Source organism: Anolis carolinensis, chromosome 1 (assembly GCF_035594765.1).
Source record: "Anolis carolinensis isolate JA03-04 chromosome 1, rAnoCar3.1.pri, whole genome shotgun sequence".
NCBI lineage: Eukaryota > Metazoa > Chordata > Lepidosauria > Squamata > Dactyloidae > Anolis > Anolis carolinensis.
The window spans coordinates 201062245-201087884 of record NC_085841.1 but is presented as its reverse complement, the minus strand read 5'-3'; the positions used below and the strand labels follow the sequence as shown (position 1 = coordinate 201087884).

General features: G+C 40.6%; 1 protein-coding gene across 1 annotated transcript in view; it reads right to left on the bottom strand.

Moving 5' to 3' along the window:
• The window catches only part of LOC134294081 (uncharacterized), a 183698-nt gene that overhangs the window by 122617 nt on the left and 35441 nt on the right, over window positions 1-25640 (bottom strand). Inside the window, exon 2 of the mRNA XM_062963951.1 lies at window positions 11019-11169. The gene's annotated coding sequence lies outside the window, so the exon portion shown is untranslated. The remainder of the gene's footprint in view (window positions 1-11018; window positions 11170-25640) is intronic.

The window sequence follows — 25640 nt, the reverse complement described above, 5'->3', positions numbered from 1 at the left end:
AAGCCGCCCCTAGTCCCTTCGGGGAGATGGGGCGGGGTATAAGAATAAAGTTATTATTATTATTATTATTATTATTATTATTATTATTATTAATCTTGTTTAAGCAATGTTAAAACTCTACTGAGTTTTTTTGCCTATACTCTGGCTTTATCTTGTTTAAGCAACGTTGGCAGATACACCTGAATTTTCTTAAAAGTCCAGAGTATCCTGGGGCTTCAGGATAGTTTGGATAATTAAATCATGACCGATTTGATCCAATCTGCTATCCAGATGGACACCATACCATCACCATTTCCATGCAGTGGTCAGCCCCATGAAAGCAGGTGGCCTTATGCTCAAGCTGCTGCCTTCACTTAGCTGCACATGGAGCACCATCTGAGTGGGTGGCTGCTACCTGTCATCTTGCTGATCATGCACAAGTCCCATTCTGACGTCAGAAAATGAAGTCACAATGTCCAGGCACTTGTATAAAGGAGTGGCAATGACACAGAGGAGGAGACATCCCAGCAGACTCAATGTGGTCCTGTGCCATCTGGAAAACAGCCCCACTTTTATCATGTGCCAGTGAAATGAACCTTTAATTGCAACTGGCTTTTTATTCAATTTTCTGTATAAATGGATGTATGTGTGTGTGTGTCTGTGTGCATGTACTGAAGTAGTGAACCAACAGATCTATACTATATCTGCCTTTTTGAAAGCCTGACCAGGAATGTGACGGCGCGAGTGGCGCCATCTATATGTCAAACTATAAGTTTCAAGATTTGAATTGTTGTATCATGCCTGATTTTGCCTTTACCCTGTAAATGTAGTTGGATTGGTTATTTATATCTGTCAATCAATGTTGTTTGTACCTGTTATATTGCTCACTCAGCAAAACTGTTTGGCTCCACCTCTTCCTGGAGTAGGACTGTGTTTCCTCCTTTTCATTCCACTCTATCGGATGGACGTGAAAGAGAGGCTTGGCTCTGAAAGCCCTTCAAAAGTTACCTCTCAGCACCAATTCTGAGGTTCTTACCCTTGGGACTCACACTTCATGTTCAGGGCCAACCTGAACAACGTTGAGGAGTCTCAAGCGCCTTCACATCAGTCCTTTGGCAACAGAGGAAGACTCTTGTCTTCAGATATAGGTCATTGGACTGAGGCTGAGTTTGCTCCGGCAGTCACAGCCAGAGAAAGAGGGATCTGGACAAGCTTCATGGACTTAAACAACCAAAGACTGTAATGTATATTTTCTTTTACCCCCTTTCTGAAGAATAAACCCAGTTTTTGAGTTAACAACAGTGTTTTGGTCCTTGGGAGTTCCAGTTTCCCTAAAGGAGGGCAAGAAGCAATCCCCTGGGGAAAGATGTCACGTCCATGCCTCTTTCACTAAGAGTTTACAGCCCCAGGCGCGACGGCACAGTGCTGAGAGGACCCTTCTTTTCCAGCAGTGCTGAGAGAAGCCTTCTTTTCCAGAAGTACTGAGAGAGGAGCCTTCTTTTCCAGAACTGCTGAAAGAAGCCTTCCAGAAGTGCTAAGAAGGGAAAAGAAGGAGTGAAAGGGCCTTAAATTTGCCAAGCCCATAGTCTCCTAAAGATAAAGAAGTCAAAAGAAGCCTGCCTTTGCCTCCAGAGGGAAGCCCAGCCTTCACAAAATTGAGACATTTGCAAGCTTTCCCGCTCTTTTTGCATCTCAAGCCACCAGCAAATTGCTACATTCAGCTCTTGTAGCTGCAGCAAGTTGAAGCCTTCTGCAAAGTGGATACATTTGCTAGAAGCCTAGCCTTTGCAAAATTGATACATTTGCTAAGTTTCCCGCCTTTTCTGTTTCTCAAGCCAGCAAATCGCTACATCCAGCTCTTGCAACTGCAGCAAAATCCAGGTTTCTGCAAAGTAGATACATTTCTCCAGAAGCCAGCCTTTACAGCAACCAAGCCTCTTCCAGAAACCAGTTTGCAAAGCAATAAATTCCAACCTTCTGCAGTTCCTGCCATTTTCTTCAAAGCCTGCTGCAAGTTTATGAAAGCCCAGGCTTAACTTCTCAGTTAAGCAGCTGTTTTAATTGTCTTGTTTAAAGTATTGCATTGCCCTTTTGTGTGCCTTTAATTGTATAGTTATATAGTATTGCATTTTGTACTGTTTGAAACTTGGGATAAGTTTCCTTTTGAATTACAGAATGTCAAGTCATAGCAATGAGATTTTGCAGACAAGGGTCAAATCCCCCCTTGTAGAAGGTGCAGAAGAAAGGGTTCAAGGCTCCCCATGTGTAAGCCTTAGATCCAGTCTGCTCAAGATTCCATCTAATGCTAGCCTTAAATCCAAGCATTCATCTAGGCATAGCAGTTCCTCCCAATCCACACACTCATTCATCAGTACTTCTTCCAAAGCAGCCCACTACAACAGAGAGGCTGTCCGTTTGAAAATTAGAAAAGAGGTTTTAGAAGCAGAGGCGTCTGCAGAAATGGCTAGGCAAGACTTTGCCTTCAATGAAGAGGAAGAACTCCTCCTTCAACAGGCTAAAGCCAAGCAGAAACTGCTTCTAGCTCAGGCTAGGGCCCAGCAAGAAGCTGATCTAGCGCAGGCTAGGGCCCAACAAAAAGCTGATCTAGCGCAGGCTAGGGCCCAACAAGAAGCTGACCTAGCACAGGCTAGGGCCCAACAAGAAGCTGACCTAGCGCAGGCTAGGGCCCAACAAGAAGCTGGCCTAGCACAGGCCAGAGCCCAGAGAGAAATAGAGCTTGCAATGGCTGAAGCCAAGCAAGATGAGCTGCAACGGGATCTAGATCTGCTTCAAGTAAAAAGAGACACAGCACAAAAGATAGTCAGAGCTAACATTCTAGCCAAAGCCCTATCACAGGAACTAACACAAGAAAACCTTAGTTTCCTGCCAACACAAGAGCCTACAGCAAAGGTTTCAGCACATCTGCAACTGGAATCACCTGTAGTGCAGAGTCATATCTCCTTTTGCCACCTTGAAGATCGCTCACCTGTTCCAGTGTTCGCAACTTCAAGGCCAGCCCATTCCTCAGAAGTACAGCAAAGCACGGCCGGGAGAGTGCCATCTCTGTCAGAGTCCATTCCTGTACTTAGGCCTCAGAGATACCACTTGTCTACTTGGGAACAAAAGGATGACGTCTTTCAACAACATCCAGATGTCCATTCACATTGGCAAGGCATGGCCGGGAGTGAACCACCACATTCATCCCTGCATACCAAGTCAGTTCTCCCATCGCTGAAGATGAAGGCTTCAGAGGTGCTGCCTGCCAGCAATCTGCTGAACCCAGCATCGCCTACCATCATGACAAGATGTGTTCAACCGAAGAACATTGACTTCGTCGGGCCACATCACACTCCTCAGATGTACCCTTACACACTGGAGTCTCAATTGGGTTCCCTCTTGAGAAATCCAAGAAGAGACATCAGAGACAAAGGCGTCCAGAAATTCACTGACCGACCGGATGACTACCTTCTGTGGAAAATCACCTTCATGAGGGCCATTCGAGATTTCAAGCTAGAAGCGGATGAAGAACTGTCCCTTCTTATGGCGTGGCTTGGACCCAGCTCAGCCGAGCAAGTAAAAAGACTTTATGCTGCTCATGTAGCAGACCCCCAAAGAGCTTTGTCCACAGCGTGGTCTCGCTTGGACCAGCGCTTCGGTGCGAGCACTGAGATAGAAGCGTTCCTCATGGATCGACTCAACAGGTTCCCATCACTGAAGATGAAAGATTGCAAACAGCTTTGGGACTTTAGTGATCTTTTACTAGAGCTAGCTTCAGCCAAAGGAAATCCAGAGCTGCCAGGTTTAGCATGTCTGGACCAGCACACGTCACAGAGTGCCATTCTCTGCAAACTTCCTTTTCCTCTTCGAGAAGCTTGGGGGAAACAGGTGTTCAAGTACAAAGAGGAGAATGCAAATGTATACCCGCCCTTCACTTTTTTGGTGGATTTCGTCACTAGAGCAGCCCGTGAGAGGAATGACCCTCAGACAGGTCTTCCCGCTTTGTACCAAGGCCTAAAGCCTGAAAAGACCTCCAAAGAAGACAAAGCCCAGGGCAAAGATCTTAGAAGGAACCTGAGTGTCAAGATGACAGACGCAACTCCTGCAACTTCTGCTCAACCAGTCAGCAACAACACCATATCCTGTCCCATTCATCAAAGGCCACACAGCCTAGCTGAATGCAGAGAGTTCGCAAAGAAGCCTTACGAAGAACGACTCCAAATAGTTCAAAAGGCCAAGGTGTGCTTTAGATGCTGCGGCGCCACTATTCACTTCTCCAAGGACTGCAAAGAAAAGGTTAAATGCCAACACTGCAACAGCATCAAGCATTGTTCTGCAATGCACAACTTCGATTCCCCTCAATTCAAAGCAAAGTCAAATTCTCCTGCCAAAGAAGAAACCAAAGAAGACCAAAAGCCTACAGAACCTCAGGTAGCCCTCAAGGCTCCTGCGGTTGCCTGCACCAAGCTTTGTCAAAATAGCCACAAGCCCAGGATTTGCCACCCAATCTGCCTGGCAGAGGTGTATCCAGACAAGCAGCCGTGGAATAAGAAAAGGGTCTACGTCGCTTTGGATGCCCAAAGTGACGCATCTCTTGCAACCCCAGAGTTCTTCAACATGTTCGACCTTCATACCGAGACAGTAGATTACACCATATCCACTTGTTCTGGAAAGAATAAGATGAATGGCAGAGTTGCAACAAAGTTCAAAATCTTGCCTGTCGGACAAAAGGCCAGGTACGATCTTCCTGACCTTATAGAATGCAGCCTGATTCCCAGGAACAAAGAACAGATAGCCACGAAGGAGGTGGTACAAGCCCATCCTCATCTCAAAGGTATTCAAGATCTAATACCAGCTTTGGACTTGGAAACAGACATCGTCATGCTTATTGGTGCAGATTGTCCCACACTGTTCCGTGTTAGCAACCAGATTGAAGGTCCTAAGGGATCACCCATGGCCCAGCAGTTGCCTTTAGGATGGACGGTGTTAGGCCCAGTCTGCCTGAACAAGATGTTCCAGCCTGTCACTAAAAGGCCTTCACTAATGCAAGGATGTGCCAGCCACATCTCAGTTTGCTGCCAGGGAGTAATGCCCGATTACTCTTCCATCGAAGTCACAGAGAGAGATGAGCAAACAGCCTTCTCTAAAAATGATCAGAAGTTTCTTGAGATGATGAACAACCAAGTCACTCAAGACCCTGAAGGTAATTGGATAGCACCTTTACCTTTCAAGCCGGAAAGACCATCTCTACCCAACAACAGAGATGTTGCCCTTCATCGTCTCCTGTCCTTAAGAAGAAGGATGCTAAAAGATCCGAAGGTAAAGACCCAGATCACCCAGTTTGTGGAAGACCTCTTCAGAAGCAACTACGCTGAACCAGCCAGCGTGTGTGCGGAGGGAGAAGAGCAGTGGCATTACATATCCACTTCAGAAAATCCGGCAGATGTGACATCCCGAGGAACATCAGCCGCAAAGTTGTCCAAGTCATCCTGGATCACTGGACCCAAATGTCTTCAAAATCCTTCCTTTCCAGAAAGCATTTCCGTGCTCAAAGACACTGAGTTGCCAGAAATTCAGTCCTGCAAATCTACCATCGATGGCCAAGACTTATCAAGGCAAGGTTTAAATCCAGCCAAGTTTGAAAGATTTTCAAAATGGACTAGACTTCAGGCAGCCATTGCCAGGCTCATACATTACATCACTACAAAAAACAGTGGTGCAATTCAGCCCCAAGATCTTTCAAAAGCCTCAACAGTCATCCTGAGACAGTGTTTTTTAGAAGAAATAGCTTGTCTAGAAAGAAAAGCTTCCTTGCCCAAAAATAGTTGTTTAAAGGACTTGAACCCCTTCCTGGACAATGAGGGTCTCCTTAGGGTTGGAGGTAGACTAAAAAGAGCAAAGATTAGATCCTGTGTTAAAAATTCTTTTATTTTGCCACACCATAGCCACATAGCTCTGCTGTTGACACAGCATTTCCACACAAAAGTCAAACACCAAGGAAGGTCAATTGCTGAGTCTGCCCTAAGAAACAATGGGTTTTGGTTTGTTAAGTGCCAACGTAAAGGTTGGGGATTTGGTGTTCCTTAAACAAAAGATGCTCCTAGATACCAATGGGCTAAGGGTATTGTGTCAAAATTATATCCTAGCTCTGACAATAGAGTGGGCAAGGCCCAGGTTAAGGTCGTCTCTAACGAAAAGGTTTCTTTATTTGACAGGCCTATTAGCGGCATGGTTGTGTTATTTTCAGAAGACATACAGTCTAAAGTTATTAGAGTTAAAGGTATTTAACTCCATTTTGTTTAGATTTCCGAAAGTCCGGAAATCTAGGCCGGGAGTGTGACGGCGCGAGTGGCGCCATCTATATGTCAAACTATAAGTTTCAAGATTTGAATTGTTGTATCATGCCTGATTTTGCCTTTACCCTGTAAATGTAGTTGGATTGGTTATTTATATCTGTCAATCAATGTTGTTTGTACCTGTTATATTGCTCACTCAGCAAAACTGTTTGGCTCCACCTCTTCCTGGAGTAGGACTGTGTTTCCTCCTTTTCATTCCACTCTATCGGATGGACGTGAAAGAGAGGCTTGGCTCTGAAAGCCCTTCAAAAGTTACCTCTCAGCACCAATTCTGAGGTTCTTACCCTTGGGACTCACACTTCATGTTCAGGGCCAACCTGAACAACGTTGAGGAGTCTCAAGCGCCTTCACATCAGTCCTTTGGCAACAGAGGAAGACTCTTGTCTTCAGATATAGGTCATTGGACTGAGGCTGAGTTTGCTCCGGCAGTCACAGCCAGAGAAAGAGGGATCTGGACAAGCTTCATGGACTTAAACAACCAAAGACTGTAATGTATATTTTCTTTTACCCCCTTTCTGAAGAATAAACCCAGTTTTTGAGTTAACAACAGTGTTTTGGTCCTTGGGAGTTCCAGTTTCCCTAAAGGAGGGCAAGAAGCAATCCCCTGGGGAAAGATGTCACGTCCATGCCTCTTTCACTAAGAGTTTACAGCCCCAGGCGTGACGGCACAAGGAAAATGGTGGTATTGGTGGCCAGGGGTGCCTGCTCCTCTGAGGTAGTAATTTCTCCCTTTCTGCAGAATGACCCTTGACTTATCCTAGGGTCATATCATAATCCAACATTTACCGCAGGTTGTATGTCGTATGTATGTCTATGTGCTAAATGTTTTGATACGGCCGATGGGCTAATCAATAAAATGTGATTGATTGATTGATTGATTGATTGATAATCCATCATTTTGGCCTCCAAACCTGCTTTGATTCATACATGAGGTCAACCTGTACATGATTATATTGGTAACTTTAAAAAGTTAATCCAAATATCAAACATTTCTGATATTTTGGCTTTCTTTCCCTTTTTTTGACTCTTATACAGCACATGCTCATTTGAAATCAGGAAACTGTGAATCTTCAGACAATATTGGAACTATCCTAAGTGGTATGGCTGGTGGATCTAAAATTTAGTCTGTGTGGGATTTTGATATGTGATATACATATTGTGTGGCTCTCTAGATAGTGTATTGTACTCCAACTCGCTGGCTATGTTGACTAGAGCTGATAAGAACAGTGTTCCAGTTATACCTGGAAGGCCACATGATCTCCACCCCTGGTTTGTAACAGTAAAGAACAATATTGACAGCACAAATGATTTAGCCTAAGGTGGCTCTGCGTACATGAAGCTCCTACAGGTGGCAGCCATCCACCATTCCCTCTTCCAAAAGGAAATCTGATTAATGAGGAGAAAGTAACAGAAAAGTCACAACATGTCTTACAAAAACCGAATTAGCAAGAGCGTGTTTGTTCTGTTGCTCCAAAGATCAGGCAGGAAAAAGAACTTGTCAATCTGATTTGTTCAGGCAAAGAAAGTTCAGCGTGTCTTGTCATTTTGTCAGGATTTTGCCTGTTATTTTCTCAGCGTTATACGTTTTTGTTTTCTTTTTATATCAGAGTCATTCAAGTCGTGCACTCCCCATACGTAAGGAGTCCCTCCCACCCCTTCCCCGCAAGACTAAATATAAAATGGCAAATGACATGATAGCACTGCCAGGCATGTCAAGCAGTGGAAGAAATACTAAAACAAAGGTACTGGCTGAGATCCAAGGAGCATCTTCAGCTGGTTGTCTTCCACTCACAGGAAAGTGATTCACTTACTCAAGCAGCTTCTGGGAAGAACTTGTAACAGCAAAATAAAGCTTTATCTAGAAAATTTTGCTGCAGACATGCAAACATCCCATGTCAGTCATCTATGGGTGTGCTTTTGGGGGATAAAGGAGGTAACTCCTGCACCATTCTATCTGCCCCTTTCCCTGAGCACGATCATAACCCTTTTGGAGAAAGACTGTGAATAAGACCAACAACACTTTGAATTTATTATAAAACCAACAGTTTGGCATGTGGTCCAAATTTTAACCCCTCTAGCTCCACTGGGGCGACCCTCTGCCACATCCCATATGCATGGGCCCTTTCCCACTATACTATTATAGCACTATAATTCCTCTTTACTTGTCAAGGCTGCTTCCTGTGGAATCCTGAGATTTGTAGTTTGATCAGAGGCACCAGAGGAGAATTCTCCAGATACAGTTGTAAAGGCCCCATCCTCAACTATCACTCCCATCATTCCCTAGAATGTTGCCATGTTGTTCAAGTGGAATCATGACACCACAATTGTGCAGTGTGAAATGCATCTGGTACACATATCTAAACCTTAATGGGTTGTAGATATTCTACATACACATATTTATATCTTACTACTACCATGCATTAAGTAAACTTTGTTAAGTTTATTTCATTTTACTTCCTCTTAGACAAAAATAATACTTTATTCTTATATCCCGCCCCATCTCCCCAAGGGGACTCGGGGCGGCTTACAAAGGGACCATGCCCAAACAATATAAAAATACAACAGTAAAAACAAATCCAAACACAGCAATAAATACATCGAGAAAAAGCATTCAAAAAGCCCTTAGTTGACACTAGAACCAGACCTCATTTCACCAAGTGGAGCATTAATACAGCTTGACATCAATTTAACTCAATGCTAGGAGCCCCCAGATGGCGTAGTGGACTAAGTGACTGGAAGGTTGGGTTGCTGACCTGAAAGTTGCCAGGTTCGAATCCCACCTGGGGAGAGTGCGGATGAGCTCCCTCTATCAGCTCCAGCTCCATGCGGGGACATGAGAGAAGCCTCCCACAAGGATGGTAAAACATCAAAACATCCGGGCGTCCCCTGGGCAACGTCCTTGCAGATGGCCAATTCTCTCACTCCAGAAGCAACTTCGGTTGCTCCTGACACGGAAAAAAAAACAAAAAACTCAATGCTATAGAATCATGGGTGATGTAGTTTGGTTAAATATGCACAGAATTTTGGCTATAGTATAGAATTGGAAAAATTGGGGAAATGTGGGAGAAAGGCTTAAAATTTACATTATCAAATAAACTTAAAGAGAAATTCTATAAAATGAAATTTAGATGGCATTTAACCATGATGGACAAAAAAAAGGCCAAAAAATCTGGATGCAAATTCATGGGGTAATCCTAGAAATTCTTAAAACAAGAAGCAACTTCAAGCCAAAACTTACATTAAGGTGACTATTGGACAGACAAAAAAGGACCATGAGAAAATACTGCAGGACATGTTAACAGCAGCAAGAATTGTATATGCTCGAAAGTGGAAAGCGAGAGAGATACCAACTGTAGAAGACTGGAGGGTCAAGACGTGGGAAATAATTGGGGACATTTTCAGAACAATGGAAACCATTTTATCAATACATATCAGAGAAAAATGGAAAAACAATGTACAGATTTGAAAACATAAAATATTGGGATATTCACTTGTAAATGTTAAAACAAACAGAAGTAAACAATTTGCTGTATGAGTATATTATCTACATTTAAGTATTTATAAGTATTGTTGCTTTTCTTGTGTGTTTTCTATTGTTTACATTTTTAATTTAATTAAAAATATTGTGTGTTGGGGTGGCATAGAAAACAGGACAGTATCTACCATCACTCTGAGGGTGGATTCTGCCATTTCCATTTTCAAGTGGTTACCTTACTCTAACTATGGGTGGAGTGGGTCATGACTAGTGCTACAACCTGAGAGGTTGCTTGTGCAAATATTTTCACCATGCAGAGAAAACATAGTCTCGGTTGGGGATCTGAAACCCTTCATCATCATTTCTCTGTGTGTGTATATCTTAGCTATCTATATACATATATTTCTTGAAGTAAAACAAAGCTATAATATATAACACACACACGCACACACATAACACTATGTAACAAAATTTGAAAAAAATATGTTATTTCATGTTTCATTGTGTGGTACTTACTTTGAAAGTACAGGAGAGTCTCGCTTATCCAAGCTAAACGGGCCGGCAGAAGCTTGGATAAGAGAAAATCTTGGATAATAAGGAGGGATTAAGGAAAAGCCTGCTGAAGGATCCAGCGAGTGAGAGGGGGAACGGGGAGGGCTGCAAAGGCCCTCCCTGTTCACCCAATCGCTGGCTCGGCTCCTTCGCCACGTCAGGGCCAGCAGCACTGGCACCCAGCATGGTGAACGAGCCAGCGAGCGAGCGGGTGAATGGGGAGGGCCTTTGCAGCCCTCCTCCTTCACTCCCCGCCCTCCGTAGCCCAGCTCCTTTGCCACGCCGGGGCCGGTAGCACTGGCACCCAGCCTGGCGAAGGAGCCAGCCAGGGAGCCCGCCCTCTGTCCCTCGCTCACCCGGCTGGTTTCCGGCAGCACCAAGATCTGGCAGGGTGAGTGAGGGGAGAGGGAGGAATTTGGCTCGGATAGCCCGGACTCTTGGATGAGCGGTGCTCGAATGAGCGGGGCTTTACTGTAGTTCCTATACTCCAGAAACTTAGTTTTTGTGGCAGTCAAAAATATATTGATTTGGTTGAGACTCTAAAGACCTTATCACATTGACAATGAATTTGCCATGCATCATGGTGAATCCATAGGGCCCGACAGAGGGCGTGGGAAACCCATTGTCCCATGCCCCACATTGCCCAAATTCCCCCTTACCTTATCCCACAGAGGGAAGCATCCACCACCTGGCTTCCTCCGTTGATCTCTATGAAACACGGGACAGCCTCCCATATTGCCATGATGGCAGCATATGCAGGTTCTTCCCTTCAGAGGTAGATGTGCGTAGTGGGATGGGAGCCAGTGGGCTCTGTTGCAAAAGGGAAAAGGTCATATGAGTTATTCACCGAAAAATTATAGCAAAATGTGCTGTAGTTTACTAAACTTTCCCAATGTTTTTATGACAGAATCAATTAGGAAATGACATTTATAACCCAGGAACAAAAAAAAGGGGGTGACATAGTAATAATGTACGAATACAATATTGGGCTCTTAGTAACCTCTGGAAACTAGAAATAATTAATAGGGTTGAGCCAATTTTTCATTAGTCCGTTAAATTCGTTTAAAATTCGGGTCGAAAGTACTTTTGAAGTGATTTCTGAAACATCTGCTCACTGCCTTCCTAATATTACGAATTTGAATCAAAAAGTACTTTTTTTTGTCTGTTTCTGATTTCTTCGGATGTAGCTGTAGCCCCTCTGAGAGGAGAAGCCATGTTGGCATGCCTCTCAGCCAATCAGAGGGGAAGGAAAAGGGAGGGAGAGGCGTGGCCATCATTCTGCTAGCATTTTTTTAAAAAAAATGTTGTTTCAAAATGCCCCAAAATTCAGTGGATGGGTTAAAAATTATGAAACTTGATAGGCAAAGAGTGGTGAATTTCTGCTTTGATTGAGGCAAATTATATCCCAAAAGCTTTCAAAAAGCAGGAGAACAAAGCCTCTGAATTTTCTCCATTTATGTAAGTGGAAACGAAGCAAGCAGCAGACATGGCCTGGATAAAACTCCATTTCCCAGAAGCCTTGCGCTAAGCCAATCAGAGCGGGAGAGGGAGGGAAGCAGAGGCATGGCCATAGTTTTGTTAGCGTTTTAGAAAAATATTGTTTCAAAAGAGACCTCATGGGCCATCCAGTCCAACCCCATTCTGCCAAGAAGCAGGAAATCGCATTCAAAGCACCCCCAACAGATGGCCATCCAGCCTCTGCTTAAAAGCCTCCAAAGAAGGAGCCACCACCACAGTCCGGGGCAGAGAGTTCCACAGCTGAACAGCTCACAGTGAGGAAGTTCTTCCTAATGTTCCTAATGCTTCTTGGCGGGGGGTTGGACTGGATGGCCCATGAGGTCTCTTCCAACTCTACGATTCTATGATTCTATGATTCTAGGTGTGCACACTTCCAGCATACCACACACCGCACTGTCCAAGGCAAGGAGGCAAGCTCCATGTGCTCACAAAAAGCAGGCAAGGAGCTGGGATCCACTCCCGTTTGCTTTCATATTGAGCTGATTTACATATGGGGAGGGGGCTTCCCTTGTCGTGCTCCCGAAAGTAACAAAAGGAATGAAAGAATGAATGAAACGGGAAAAATGCATACCATGCACAACTGAACTTGTACACCATAAAAATATGCATTTTTCAATAAATAAAGGAACTGAAAGATTGAAACACCATGAATCAAATCAGATCTCATAATGGCTAAAGACAGCCTTTAATGTGGATTCATTGATTTTTTCCCCAGTGATAACAGGATTAACCTGATCCCAGCTATCCAGGGAGACAATGCATTGAATACCATCTTGTTGCATAGTTTTAAAGGACATCCTTTGGAAACTTCCTGGGTCAGGAAGGATTAAGGGATCTTGTGCTAGACTACAGGCTGCCTAGAACAGAACACAGAAAGACAGCTGTTGGATATCCTCGAATAATCAGATTCAGTGGCTGTGGAGGTAAACACAAGAGAAAAACTCAAAACTCTTCAAAAATGATGCAGATGACAGAAAAGATTATATACTTCCCAAGTGGGCATTCTTCCTTATCAGCCAATGGAACCAAAAAAAAAATCTATTAGTAACAGCTATGTTAATCTACAGGTAATTATTACAAAATGCTATGAGCAAATCAAAGCAAAATAGCTCAGAGGCTGTTGCTAAGGGAAGTATTTTCCAGTAGACACTGCCTAGGAAAATACAATATATATTGTTTCTGTCCATGGGCCTGATTAGTTGCCACATTAATGTATGTTTATGCACTCCTGCTAATCACATCCAGAGTGGTTGTGAAGTAAATAAAAACTCGCTGTGTTCCAACTACTATTACTGTGCAAAGCATGGCACTAATCAAGCAAGATATCAGGGTAATTAGGGAATAGAAATCACTAGAGACATTGTGCATTATGATTTGTGACGGCTTTATTTTTAAAAGCCTGGGATGAAAATGGCTAATAAATTTCATCAGGAGATAACTTCAGTTTTTATTTTATGCTTAAATGAGGACAACACACACAGGAGGGTGGCATCTATTGCTAGAAATTGCTTGCAAATGGTTCTTTGTAGTTTCTAGTATATTGTCCTGAAGCACCAAATCTGTTTTCCCAGGGAGGGAAGTAATTTGAATACTAAAGATAGTCATCCAAGAAATGGATATGGAAAAAAAGCAAAGTCATACAAAGAGATATCATTCAGTTATGCCATGGATGTGCTAGTTGTCAACGCAAACACTAGGTAGGCTGAGGTAGCATTTTCAAGTGGAAGAATGTGAGTGCTACCAACAAATTATACATGATTAAATGTATAACTGCTATGCTTTTTGACTGCCTTAGAAAATGCCATCTAACTTTTGTTTGTTTTTTTTTCATGTCAGGAGTGACCGGAGTTGCTTCTGGAATGAGAGAATTGGCCGTCTGCAAGGACGTTGCCCAGGGGATGCCCGGATGTTTCAATGTTTTACCATCCTTGTGGGAGGCTTCTCTCATGTCCCTGCATGGAACTGGAGCTGATAGAGGGAGCTCATCCGCACTCTCCCCGGGTAGGATTCGAACCTGGCAGCTTTCAGGTCAGCAACCCAACCTTCAAATCACGAGGCTTTTATCCCCTAGGCCACCGGAGGCTCCATCAAACTTTTGTTAGAAGCATATGGAGAGCTTAAACATATTGAGAAATGTAATATACAGCCAGCCATCTACATTCCCTGGGACTAGAAGATCAGAACCCCTATAAATGTGGAAAAAAATAAATTAAAACACTATTTGAAAATAGAGAAAATCTTTCTAGGAATCTTTAGGTCCTCCAGCAAATTTCTAGTCAATGTCTGGGAGAAGTTGACCATATAGTCACACTAGAGCAGTGATTCTCAAACTGGGGTCCCCAAATGTTTTCAGCCTTCAACTCCCAGAAATCCTAACAGCTGGTAAACTGGCTGGGATTTCTGGGAGTTGTAGACCAAAAACATCTGGGGACCCCAAGTTGAACCACTGCTCTAGTGCGACTATATCTAGAGAGGGTCTAGAGATTTCTACAAAGAGAATATTAAGCAAATTTGTGAATAATCAAATCCCCAAAAATGAAACCCACAATATAGAAGGCTGGCTGTGTAATATGAACATTTTGCTGAAGGAAACCCTCAAAACACCTTTATGAGTTCCAGAAAGTGGTCCTCAAGTACATTTTGAGATGTTGACCTTGAAATAAAAAGTAATAGTTGCCCACAATACTTGTTGTATTGTATTGCTGCCTAGATATAGTGTAATTTGGTCAATGAGTGGAGACTAGTTGGAATTAGCAATTGATTGAAGCCACTGGATTTTAATAAACATAAACACTCTGGTGTACTTAACTCAAAAGGAAAGTTAACATCAGATTCACAATGCCATACTAGAAAGAAACCACACATTGTTCAATAATTTTCTTTAAGAAAACTTATGGTAAAAGACTGGAGAAAGTAAGAAACATTACAGTAAAAAATATGAATTCCACTGTAGTTAAAATAATAATCTCTTATCCTATTAATTACAAATTGAGTTTTTAAATGGTGTGTAGTAGAGAACCCATAAGAGAAAAGGAAGAGAAAGTGAAGGGATAGGAAGGACAAAGGTGGCTGGGGATGGCACAGGAGCGGTCAATAAAGTATATACTGAGAACTAAAAATTAGGTACTAAGAGCAGAAGTAACAAGAAAAAATGTGGTTTCAGCATCACACACAAAAATGTAGATTTATTGCAAAATAATAGTATACACATGAAAATGAAACAAGTAGGCCACCTAAGGCTTGGATAAGTAAACGAAACATCTTTACCTTTGCAGAAACCACTTGAAAACTTTTTCAAAATGCATTCAACTATGAATTTATTTTTAACCAGTCTCCACTTTCCTTATGATTTCTATTTTGCAACCAAATATTTATGTTTTTTTAAAAAAAAAACATGCTGAGGGGAACAGACGTACTTGATCTGGAGAAAACTTCTGTTTATCTTGTCTCTTGGAGAGAGCCACAGAAAGTTACAGTAGAATCAGATATAACATAATCCCATTTTTCCCCAGAACATGCTTTATTGCATTGTTTACTGCAAAGGCATGGCTGCAAACTACCATCAAAAGTCTGGATTTCTTGGCCTTTGTTAACCATCTTTCCAATGCTGCTGCTGCCAAAACAAATGAACAAAAGAGAGAGCCAAAAAAAAGAAAGGGGTGGGCTAGATGAGTATAAGAAGACTGTTAAAATGCACTTTTTTGTTAGAGGCTTTGCTAACTGAGGTGTATCTGTTCTTATAGTGAAAAGGATAGACACATAGCTTAGCTCCTTTGCTGAAATTCCTTACAGGTTTAAAAAGAAAGAAAAGAGCAAGCATTGTTTTGGACATTTTTGAGCATCAAATCTCCTGTCTCTGTTTACTGGATTGGCAATTTGCAGAAAATATTCATTAAAAAGGGGGGATTATGGTACAAATAGTATAGTAATGGGCTGTCATTGGTAGATTTTATGAATGACAGAAGCTAACGTGAAATTAAAGTGAAATGAACCACTTACTTCTTAATGATTTCTGATGTATGTATGCCTGGGGATATTTGCAAATAGAGATGAAGCTAAACCTTAATACCAAAAATAGTATTATATTCTTCCTAATGGGTTTTAGAATCTGTTCTAAAACTCCTGTCTTTTGAGAGGAGGTTCAATCATTTTTAAAAGAAAGTAATGATCCAAAGTAAGAACAATATATTTCAACATGAAGACGGCACATGCATATCAAGAGATGAGAGGATGTGCAAAGATCTCATTGGTATCATTGTGAGTAAATTGCATTCATTTGAAGATGTTTTAAATAATTGTCTTGCTATGTTTTAATCTTGTAATATGTATTGTATTTTAATTGTTTAACAAACTGATGTTTTTTAGGGCTTTGTCCCCATGTAAGCCGCCCCAAGTCATATTGGGGAGATGCTGGCGGGTTATAAGACATTTTTTATTATTATTATTATTATTATTATTGTATTTGTATTATTGGGCTCCTGGTAGTGGTGCAGTGTGTTAAAGCGCTGAGCTGCTGAACTTTCAGACCGAAAGGTCCCAGGTTCAAATCCCGGGAGCGGAATGAGCGCCCACTGTTAGCCCCAGCTCCTGCCAACCTAGCAGTTCGAAAACATGCAAATGTGAGTAGATCAATAGGTACCGCTCCGGCGGGAAGGTAACAGTGCTCCATGCGGTCATGCCGGCCACATGACCTTGGAGGTGTCTACGGACAATGCCGGCTCTTCGGCTTAGAAATGGAGATGAGCACCAACTCCCAGTCGGTCACGACTGGACTTAACGTCAGGGGAAAACCTTTACCTTATATTATTATTATTATTATTATTATTATTATTATTATTATTATTAAATTAAGTGGTGAATTTAAGCATGTTTAGGTTTCTTAGGAATGAGTTGAACACAAGCAATCCACTTTAAACAATGCTTAGAGTTCACTGAGGTTTACTGTGGGGTGAACTTTGCTCAGTGCATTCTCTGGTGTGTCATAACCAGCAAGTGCATTTAAGATTAAAATTTTGAGTGTCATAGAAAAGTACTCTTTTGAATCCTATATTTGAGAATGCTTTAGAGAGTAATGGCACCAAAGGGAGGCAGTTTGTATACCATTGTTACAACATTGACAGAATTTGTTTGATCCATCCGAAATTTCTGTCAACAGAAAAAAGATGATAATTTTTTGGCACGGCTTCCTTCCCGTGAAGATCCCCATTTAATAGTGTGTGCCTTTCAGCTTAGGGCAACCCTAATGTGAGATGATTTTCCTGGCAAGAATGATTCAAAGCTAGTTTGCCATTGCCTTCCTCTAAGACTGAAGGAGTATGATTTGCCCAGGGTCACCAATGGGTTTCTGTGGCTGAGCGAGGAATCAGACTTTGGTCTCTGAGAATCCGATGGCTTCAATTGAACTAGTACATTATTCTGGCTGTCCAAAGCTCTTCTTATCCACCAAATAACATTAGTTACACCTTCATCAGATGGGATGAAATTAGCGTCCTAGGATGCTTTCACTTCATTTGGAGGATGGAGGCCCATTCTGGATATCACATGTCGTGTGACTTCCTGCATAGGCCCCACCCCTAACTGGGGTGAAAGTGTCACCGGACACTTTCTCGCCAACATGGAAAGCTTCCATTGTTATGCTGGCTCCCCATGAGAGCAACACTTTCCCCCATCCCCCGAAATTCAAATTTCAATGACACAGAACTCTCATCTGGTTTAAAGAGATTCTTTTCAGCGTGTTGATGTACAATTTCAAAGTATAGTACAATTTCAAAAATGCATTAATTTGCCAAGTATTCCAGCACTCAGGGAAGTGATTGGTTGACGTGTCAGTTTAACTACAATTTAACTTCTATCTTAATTGCTGAAAGTGGTTTCACTTCACTATTTAAAATCAATTAGCAATATGTATGAGACAAGCATGAAATCACAAATCCACAGGTATGTCAAACAATTTGACTCATTCAGGTATTATCACTGCTGAACAGAATCACATGCAAGAATCTAGAAAACCACGCAAAACAATGAAGTCCTGTGACTGGGTTTTTCAGTATTATGTGAAAATAATTTGCAAATATTATTAATAAAACTTACTTTTGGAAAATCAAAAACGTATTTTCGACTGGTAAATATTCTATTCCATGGGGTAGCTATTGGTTTTAAAAAGGATGAAAGAAGACATTCAAAGAAAACATTGCATTTTATTATGTTGATATTACAATATATGTTAAATGATCAAAACCCCACTAAAACCAGAGTTAAGGCTGACTCAAGTTTATTCATGCTCCAGAAAGCCATGAAATTGGAAGCTAAGATCAGGAATCAGAAATGATGCTTTGCAATGCGATCATTTGTCCTTGACTACAAGCTGTACTCTCCTCCTTGCAGCCCTATTTTGGACTTTCTGGAAATTCAGGCCCCACACTGGATGGAGAAGACTGTGGCTGGGATCTTCAAATGAGCAATAACAGTTTAAAAAACCAGGGAACCAATCAGGAGCAAAAGCAGGTGCCGTACATCTACCAATCAGTGCATGGATCATAATTTGCACCCATCAGCATCTGTCATGGAAAAAGTCCAGTCTTTTGAATAGCAGTCAAGTGTCTATAAATGTCTCTGTGTGTATCCATTGCCTTTTATATCTAATTTGGGAATGTTTTCTCCCCTGGCATTCACTTTTTGGGCAAAGTGAATAAAACCTCTGATCTTGCCTTCATCCTATTCATATCTAATTTGGAACTTTAGATCTGAAGCATGTAGGGAACCTGTACCCACGGTTCACTGGAGCTGCAAAGACAACTATCTCTTGCCAAAACAGCTGCTGTGTATGTTTTGGAAGGAATTGGGTGGGCCATCGCTGTTTCTGGTCTTCTAGGGAGGCTGACTATCAGCAAATTTCCTGAAAAACAATTTCTTAAAAGTGCCTGTTGCACATTTGCCACGATACAGCTTGTCAGGAATATTGCCGCAAGTCTGCTTCACCTTGTGGCTTTAGAGGAATAGAAGCAGACATGATCTCCTCAGCAAACCATTTCCAAAGCTTCACTGTGGCAAGGGTCAAAGTTAGTTTGCTAGGCATATTGTTACTGCTTTCCTTTGCCCTGTGACCTTGGGGAAGGTGAAACAGTCACTGTCTCCCTTGCAAACTGCTTTGTCAAATTTTGCTGCAACAAGGATTAAGTGAGGTTAGTGCCTTGCCCCATAATTATTCAAATTTTTCCATTTTCGCAGGGGTTTCTTTTCCTCTAATCCCCATAAATTTGGAGGGCCTACTGCACTGTTAACAGATAGGTGTACAATCATATTGGTGTTCTTCCATCCATGGCAAAGCAATTAATCCTAAAGACTATGTAGTGAAAATAATTGTTCAGTGTTAAACAACTCACACTTAAAACAGCAAGTCAGCACAATTGATCTTATCCTTTCTTTGCAAAGTACATAATTTATTTTTTGCATTAATGATCCATTAAGCAGTGCTACAATGTATAGCAAGGAATTTAGCTTTTCACTGAAGAAAGTTCCGGATGCAAGAGTGGAGTAGCTGTTCCTGTACACCATGCTATTGTTCAGGTAAACACCCATTGAAGTAAGATGGATTGATTGTCCAGCTTGTTGCCACTTTCTTGTTATTGTAAAATAAAATTATTGATTTTATTTTACAACCTCATAGAGGCATGACTTATTTTATGCCCTTATGAGGAATGACTGCAAAAGCTTGGCATGTTCAGCTTGGAGAAGAGAAGACTGAATGGTCTTTAAAGCAAGTGATATCATGTAGAAGGTGGAGCTATTTCTTCTCTATCGCTCCAGACACTTACTTACTTACTTATTTACTTACTTACTTACTTACTTAGGTGATCCCTTGTAGCCCGAGGATGATAGCCTTCCAAGTCTAGTGTCTTGGCAGTGGATGCGTAGGTAGCTGTGGAGACCTATTCTTGACCCTCATGTTCTTCTGCAGTGAAGACATCAGTTTCCAGATGGAAGGCAGTCTCAATCAGGGTTGGCTTGACGTGCTTTCCTCTTGGCACGTTTCTCCCTTAAGCCTTTCATTCATGTCTCTTTGAATTCTGCAGAACTGTTGGTCACAGCTGACCTCCAGCTAGAGTGCTCAAGGGCCAGGGCTTCCCAATTCTCGCTGTTTATGCCACAGTTTTTAAGGTTGGCTTTGAGCCCATCTTTAAATCTCTTTTCCTGTCCACCAACATTACGTTTCCTGTTCTTCAGTTGGGAGTATAGTAACTGTTTTGGGAGAAGGTGATCAGGCATTCAGACAATTTGGCCAGTCCAGCGGAGTTGATGGCATAGGCACATTGCTCCAATTCTGGTAATCTTTGTTTCTTCCAGCATGCCGACGTTTGCTCCAGACACTAGAATATGAACCAAAGGATTCAAATGCAAGAAAAGATATTCCATCTAAATGTAAGGAAGAATCTTTACTGTAAGAGCTGTTTGAGAGTGGGGAGGGGACAGTCTCCTTCCTTGAAGGTTTCTAAACAGATGTGAGCATCTTTCTGTTGTGCTTGTGTAAGCAGAGTTGGAATTGATAGTACAGTAGAGTCTCACTTATCCAACACTCGCATATCCAACATTCTGGATTATCCAACGCATTTTTGTAGTCAATGCTTTCAATATATTGTGATATTTTGGTGCTAAATTCATAAATACAGTAATTACTACATAGCATTACTGTGTATTGAACTACTTTTTCTGTCAAATTTGTTGTCTAACATGATGTTTTGGTGCTTAATTTGTAAAATCATAACTTAATTTGATGTTTAATAGGCTTATCCTTAATCCCTCCTTATTATCCAACATATTCGCTTATCCAACATTCTGCCGGCCCGTTTATGTTGGATAAGTGAGACTCTACTGTACTTGTTGTCTCAACTGTATGATTGTATGATTTTATCTGTCCTCCAAGGAGTTCAAGGAAATATGCATACTTCTTTCCCCACAAATGTATGCTTTGCAACAACCTGGTGAGGTAAATGAGAGGCTGAGAAAAAGTAGAATATTCTAAGAGCTTAATGTTCGAGTGAGAATTTGAACCCCTATCTCCCTTTCTTTCAATAATGGCAATCTACTCACTTCTTAGCAATCACTATATTTTATTTCTACAGAAATTACTTTTTAAAAATTGTTACTTTTCAAGGACTCTGAGTCTGGTTCTGCTGGAAAGGTATGCTGACAAACAGGGTCAGAATCAGCATCTTGGATTATTACCGTATATACTCAAGTATAAGCCGATCCAAATATAAGCCAAGGCACCTAATTTTACCACAAAAAAACTGGGAAAACGTTGACTCAAGTATAAGCCAAGATTGGTAAATTTCAGAAATAAAAATAGATAACAATAAAATTACATTAATTGAGGCATCAGTAGGTTAAATGTTTTTGACTATTTACATAAAGCTCACATTTAAGACTGTCCAACTCTGATTAAATCATTATTCTCATCTTCTTCAATGTAAATGCCCTTATGTATCATTTTAATAACAATAGAGTAAAATAATACATGTAATAGTAATAATAATAAATAAATAAAAGAAAATAATACATGCAATAATAAATAAAGTAAAATAATAAATGTAATAATAATAATATGGTCAGAGTGAAATAATAAATGTATTAATAATAAAAATAGAGTAAAATAAATGTAATAGTAGCAACAATAATAGAGAAAAATAAAAAATGTAATAATACCGATAATAATAGGGAAAAATAATAAATGTACCATATATTCTCGAGTATAAGCTGAGGGGGGCTTTTTTAGTCTTTAAAAAAGGGCTGAAAAACTAGGCTTATACTCAAGTGTATACAGTAAATACTTTTTAAAAAAAAATATTGTTGCTACTTCTGTCTCCCAGTAAAGGTTGCAATATTATTAATACAGGCCTCCCCTTTGGATGAAGCAAAAGAATGTGTGTGTTTTTGGTGTGCATATCAAATTATACATGGATAGATTCATTTAATTGTTTACAGTTCTTTTTATTCAGTGTTTATTATTCATTCATTATCATTCAGAGCTCAACAGAGATTAAGATTATCCTATGCTAGAGATTGGAAAGTGAGTAGAAAGGGTTAATATGTTAAATTAATTGTTAATATGCTGAAAAAATCTGATGCATGTATATTCACCTTGGAAGGGAGCATTTTTAACTATAGCCCCATGAAGTCATTTTGAGCAATTTGTGTCACAGTGTTCTCTAATGTTGAATGTTGCTTCTTGTTGGTTCTTGTCACTTCCCCTTCCAAAGACTGCTACATTTTCCTCCTTTTTCAGCTTAAAATCCTTCCATCTCATGGAGTTCTCACACAGTATTTCTTCTTTTAAACAAAGAAAATTTCACGATACAACTTAGCAATTAGTGGTCATTTCCAGAGTCTAGAACAATTCCAAGCCCACGTTTATCAATTACAAATCCAAATAACATTTTCTCCATTTTAAATCATTCTAACGATTAAGTGTAGCAGAATTCACTCCCTGATAGAACTTGAGGACCAGGAGTGTCAGAATAATGGGATAGTTTTTTTATTCCCTTTATTGATCTACTTTAACTGCCTTTTAATGTGCCATGTTGAAATGTATTTAGTGTAGATTTTGCTTCCTCCTGACATAGGTCAAGGTTAAAGATAGAAGAGGTTAAAAGAAGAAACTAAAGTTTTAATTACAATAAAATAAGAGAATGTATAAAAATACAATTAATGGTAAATATTTCTTAAATATTTTAAAATATAAAAGGTAAAGGTAAAGGTTTCCCCTGATGTTAAGTCCAGTCATGTCTGACTCTGGGGGTTGGTGCTCATCTCCATTTCTAAGCCGAAGAGCCGGTGTTATCCGTAGACACCTCCAAGGTCATGTGGCTGGCATGACTGCATGGAGCACCGTTACCTTCCCGCCGGAGTGGTACCTATTGATCTACTCACATTTGCATGTTTTCGAACTGTTAGGTTGGCAGGAGCTGGAGCTAACAGCGGGCGCTCAAGCCGCTCCCGGGATACCCATGTCTAAGTACCACAAAGATATCAGATCCCATCTGATTTTGGAAGCTAAGACACGTCTGTTTTAGAGTGCTTCGAAAGAAAACTGCCAATGCATGCCACTTGTTATAATAATAATAATAATAATAATAATAATAATAATAATAATAATAATAATACTGTAATAATAATAACTGCAAAAGGCCACCCTACTTGGCTCTGCACGCATCATCTGAAAATACATCACACAGTCCTAGACACGTGGGAAGTGTTCGACTTGTGATTTTGTGATACGAAATCCAGCATATCTATCTTGTTTGCTGTGCCATACAATAAAATAATAATAATAATAATGTTTAATGTGTTGTCCATACCTCACAACCTCTGAGGATGCCTGCCATAGATGTGGGCAAAACGTCAGGAGAGAATACTTCTAGAACATGGCCACACAGCCCGAAAGACATACAACAACCCTATAATAATGTTTATTTGTATCCCGCCTCCATCTCCCCCAGAGGGGACCCGAGGCGGCTCACAGAAATATCAGATACAAAACAATAACAAAGTACAATATATCAATAAACAATAACATGCACCAGTTATAATATTTCAACATTGACCAATAGAATAAAAATACACTTACTAAAACATAGAATAAAAAACAGTGAGGTTGTAATAGTAGATTAGCAAAGTGCACATTATAAGTTGCGAACTCAAAAGCATAGATAAAATGCCACAGATTCGTTTGAGGTCAATTTGGGATGATAGGAGGCCTAAGCTAATGTCAAGTAACCACTGGAGAGGTGCGACCAAAACAAAAGGTCAAGGAATATAATTAAGATTATGATGGGAATGGGCAGTCTTAACCAAAAACCTGGGTGAAAAGCCCCCCCCCCCCAAAAAAAAAAAGAAGTCCCCATAGTTCAATGTTTGATACATAGGAAAAGCTGCCAAAAGTTGCCTGGAAAAAAACAATCTGAAAAGTTGTAAACAGTTGAAAATTTAATTTGGTTACCAAAATGTCATCTATGGGAAGTACTTGCAATGTGAAAAATATTGAATGTGAAAGAAAGCAACAATGGCAGACCCATCAATTTTTAGAACATTCTGGTTTCCAGGTGTACAAGTGCCACAGCACATTTACATTCCTGGAAATAAAAGTGTATCAGAGCTTGGAATAGTATTTTTAAGAAGTTATGCTTTAAGCTATGTTTTGGCCTTGCATATGAGTTATTATTTCTTAAATGAGTACATTATCATTACTGACCACCTCATCAGACATACAAAATTGCCTGTCTAGGACGCTTGCACCTCTTTTCAGGCACGGAGTTCACCGGATCCCATAACATGACATTGTCGGGACTCTGTGCCTGAAGAGAGGTGCAAGCAACACAGGAAGCTTCCCGTGTTTCACTGAAGCTTCTCGTGTTGCATTGAAAACAATGGGTGAAGCTTGGTGGTGGCACTTCCCCCCGTGGGATAAGGTGAGGGGTGATCTGGGTGAGGTGGTGTGCGGGGCAACGGGTTGCCCATGCCACACATTGGATTCACCAAAATCCGCAGGAAATACCCCCATTATTATTACCTGAATTGGGGACTTCTAGTGATGAGATCCTGAGTAACACGTGCATGTGTTTTGTAGTTGTTTTCAAATACTTAAAAATGGGAGAAAACCTAAAAGGGCCCTAAAAACAAAACGATGTTGATCAGTATACAAGGACTGAGAGGATAAATGTTAAGTACTTGTCCTTAAGATGTTTTTCAAGAATATTTTAATAGTTTTTAAATGTTTTGAGTGATTTTAATTGACTTGTGTTGAATTCAATTTTAATATTTGTGTTTTTTTGATATTGTTAGCCACTTTATGTCTCAATCAAGAAACAAAAGCAGGATAATAAGTATGATGATCATGGTGATCATGATGTTTTCTCATTGACTTCCCCTCCAAATAACAAGTTAGAGGTGACATCATGATTTGAATTGTGTTGTTGCCAAGCTCTGGATTCTGCATCATTAGATACTGTATTCTGAATTTCAAGCCTGCACTAGCAACAGGATTTCTAAACAAAAGCCTAAAACATGCAGCTTGTAAATGAGATTTATAAAATGAGGGCTGACACTTGCCACGATATCATTGTTGCTCTTGCTGTGTTTTCTCTTTTCCCCGCATTTAAATTTGTCTGCCCTGGGTTTTACAGATAATCGTTGACATCTGAGTATACTTGCTTCCAGGCAAATGGCTGTCGTGCAGAAGAGTGACACCTCCACTACAAAATCCCATAGGCATGACCTATTCAGACTAGACACTTTGACACAGCAAGTCTTATGTTGTTGTTTTCTAAAAGAGATGACAAGGAAAGGGATAATCTGAATGAGTCAAAAATGTGGAAAGCTTACATGTTTATATAGTGTTGCAACAGGGAGTCCAATGTAATTGCTTAGTGTTTTTTTTTTTTTTTTCAAAGATTCTTGTACTACTTTGCCGCAGTGTAAAATGGAAGGAGCCAGAGCAGCTGAACTTACAGAACAAAGCATTGTGTCAATAATAAACAATACAAACAATTACAATTGCATGATCAAAAGCAACCAATAAGACATTAGAATTTCAATGTTTTTTGAAAAATGGCAAATAACATAGAACTTTAGAGTCATTAATACATCAGAAAAGCCTTGGATTGTTATAATACATTCCACATTCTATATCATACACCAGGAAAAAACTCTGCAAAATCATTTGTTAGATAAAATAAATCATTCAACTAGCTATCCTTTTGTTGACACTT